Genomic DNA, 4,004 nt, shown 5'->3' with positions numbered 1-4,004 from the left:
CTGCAGATTAAATCTTTGAAATTAATTAAGTCTGAAAATAAGATTATATTTCACATTCTGCAGCTCTTACACTCAAATATAGCAAGATTATTCTTTAAAGTATAAGAGAACTCTTACTCTTGCAGATGATACTAAATATCAATTATCAGATAATCTTATATATCAGAGATTCTTCACTCAGTGAATCTCTTTTAGTCTTTGAATTATATAATTATTAATATATTATATAGAAGCTTCTATATCTGCTAATACTTTTGCAGTCATCTCTCAATTCTTATCTAAGTGTTCTCTATACATTAACATTTCAGATCTCAAGGCATTGAGATGAGTATCTGCTTCATTCTCATCTGCATCTCAGTCAGAAGCCTGCTTTCTCTTAATATTCACAGAATTCAGAGAATCATCTAACACAGATATCTCTTTCACTTTGAAAACTTTTTACAGAATATCAGTAAGTGTCTCTGAGCTGACTAATTCTGCTAGTTTTTTAACTTTCTTGCTTTTCTTAACTGTGCACACTCTGTGTAATCTTTTGTATCATCATTTTAATATTTACAGTTAAAGCAAGCTCAATACTCATAATATCAAGATTTTCACTCAGAGAATTTCTTTTTCAGAGAATTTGATATTTTAGTAATAGCATTTAAATCTAGATTTATTACATCTGAGTGTGTCACTTATATTATAGAAGTCTGATCATCTGTTCTTCGCTGAGATATACTCAATTGCAGTATTTTCTGTCATAATTGACTCACTTATTTTCATACAATGAGAATATTATATGCTTCATTTATTATATTTGATTGTAAGATTAAGCATTTGCATTTCACTCTCAACTCAGATGTAAGATTATAAATGAAGATCTATAAATAGAAAGAGGTTAGAAGCTCTTTATTCAATACAAGATAGTATAAACTGAAGTATATAAAGTATAATATAAGATTACTCACTTATCTATACTCAGTGAAGTATTCATAACACTTATCTTATACATTCACTTTCTCAAAGTTATACAAGATTCATTTGAAAAACTCATTTCATATTTATAAGAGTGAATATCACTTTGAGTCTGTGAGATTCATCTTTTCACTAGTTATTCATAATAACTTCACTTTTCTATGTAGAAACACAGCAGATCTTAAGACTTATTAAAATTCTGTTGACTGTCTATCTGTGAGTTCACATTTAATTCAATAATATAATCACATCTGACTTAGTCAGCTGATTGCAGTATCATTTTTTCAGTCATTACTAAAGCTTAATAACTTTAGCAGATCTTCTAACTTGATGTATCTTATGTTCAGATTCTCATTCTGTGCAGTGATCTCTGATAATATATACACTTCTGAAGAGATCATGAATAATCATGATAAGATCTTCAGATTCAGTGTGATTATCTATCTGTATAAACATTCAATCTCTCACTGCAGGTCTAAGACCTGATTTTCTCTATTTTTATTGATAATGATAATTGCATTAGTGAAGCTCTTTATCATGAATACTTGATTCACAGTAAATGCTAATTGTTGTTTGACTTCTGCCTCAGCCTGTCACTGTGTACATAAGATCTCAATCTTGTTTAGAATTCTCATACATATACAGCGCTTCAATTTCAGTTCAGCAGTTTCAGCTGCTTTTCTTACTGCTTTAAGTAAACTCTCTAAGAGATTCTGCATATCTTCTGATTCAGATAGCAGAGAAGAGTGTTATTTATATTGACTAGAGAAGATATTTATTTCAGTGATTTCTCATTGATTGTACAATGTCTATTATTATATCACTATATTATTATATTGCTATATCATTATATCACTATATCATTATATGATTTCTATTATCATTATATCACTTCAGTGATAATCACCTCTCTTTTATCCTTCTGAATAGAGAGTGATATTCTTTGAATCTGATTCACTGCTCTCATGTTCTTTCTCACATCTCATACATTTATATACATAGCATTCATCTGAGTGTGAAGTTTTCCTTTAACAAGCAGAGTAGTATTAATCAGATGCTCTTTCACTCACTGCTTCTTCATACACTAGCTTTTGAGACATTTTAGAATCACACTGGCATGATAACTATGAATCACTTTGTAGATAGAATTATCACACTCTGAAGAAGTCTGCACTTCTCACTAGTTTTTAGACATGTTATCAGATGTGATTCAAAGGTTTCTTAAACCAGTGTATGATTACAGGTGTACACCGGCTTCTTATATATTGTAGACTAAATTAATTGGTGGCCGCTATGGCCCCTTTACATTCATAAGCAAGTTCGGAAGCGGCCGCGTTATTATCCGGCGGTCGTACGTTCTTCCGAACCACAGACTCTGGAAATGAACTGGATTGAAATAGATTTCTTGATTGAAATGAAAATAATTCTTCAAAGAAAATGCCCTCTCAACTATACAGACTATGCTCACTGATTAAAAATTAATCTTCTTCTTTAAATATTGAAAAAGTTGGTCATGAGAAGATATCTCTATGAAGAGAAAAGCTTAAATGTCTCATAGACTTGTAAATAAGTGAACTATCTAAAGAGAGAGAATATGAACAGCATTTGAAGAGAATTTCTACAATTAATATAAAACACTCTATTTTGATTTATTCAGATAGCTCAAAAAATGAGAATTTGAATAGATTAGACACAGACATTGCTTATACTGAAGATAATATCAATTTTATCAGAGATTTCTGAAATTTAGACTGTGAATCTGAAGTCTTTGATACTGAACTATTTATAATAGTGAAAGCTTTCAATCTCATTGAAATAAAATCTTATAAAAGAGAAAATAGTTTGAAAGAGATATGAATATTCTCTAATAGTTAAGCTGCTTTAAAAAGACTTAGACATAGTCAGATTCATAATGATCAAATGAATTTTAAACTGATTTTAAACTCTGTTTTGAAAATTCAAAACAGAAGAATATCAAAACTGATATTTTATCTGCACTGAGTTCCTGCTCATATGAATATTCATGATAATGAATTGACTGATTCAGCTGTAAAAAAGAGTTCAGAATTAAGCAGATCTATTGAAAAAGGTATATTCTGATCTTTTATAAAGAGAAAGATAAAAGAATTCTATTTAGATAAGTGAAATGAAAGCTGGCAGAAATAAAAGAAGAGTATACATTATTCAAGATTTGAAACAAAACTCAAGTGAAAATCTTGTTTAATTAAATATAAAAAGAAAATATTCTCATCTATAATGCAGCTGAAACTAGAACACAGCTATTTCAAATCTTATATACAAAGATTTGATGATAGGTTTGATTCAATAGAATGCTCATTCTGCAATATAAATAACAATTCTGAGTATATTATAATACACTGTGCATTATACAATAGTCTCAGAGTCAGATTGAAAGAGAAGTATAATCTAAATCAATTAAATATGAGATTCTTATTCTCAACTGAGACAGGAATTAAACACTTAATAGACTTTCTATCAGAAACTCAAGCAGTTATAAGAAAATGGCTAAATTCAGAAATATCTGAATATGAAAAAGAGGGAATTGATCAGATATAGTCTGTTAAAACAGCTATATACTATCTTTTAATAATTTATTTTATTACAGTCTCTCTTTACTTTACTTTTTTCTTTCTATTCTTTTCTATCTATCTATTCAATATGTCTATCTTTAAGACTGTGTTCTCTTTTCTTTTGTCATGATATTGTCAAATGATTTCAAAGTATCAGAAGGTGTTAAAATACTGCAATTTGTAAACAGTTTTTATATTCTGAGCTGGAATTCTCTGATTTTGCATATTTGAAATTGATACATGTATAATAGTTGACTTTATAGATATAGGAAAAACCCTGAGAACTAAAAGTTCTCAGGTAGATATCATAGTCTCTGACTGCATACATCTATAATTGAAGAAGAATAGTAATAATAATACTCTTACATGATCTCTATACGATACAGTATTTGATAACTAGATTCAGCAGTTTTCACTTTTTATAATTTTATCTCATGTATTATACTGTCTCTCCTC

Source organism: Blastomyces gilchristii, assembly GCF_000003855.2.
Source record: "Blastomyces gilchristii SLH14081 genomic scaffold supercont1.4, whole genome shotgun sequence".
In the NCBI taxonomy this organism is placed as follows: Eukaryota; Fungi; Ascomycota; class Eurotiomycetes; order Onygenales; family Ajellomycetaceae; genus Blastomyces; species Blastomyces gilchristii.
This window is presented reverse-complemented; position numbering follows the sequence as displayed.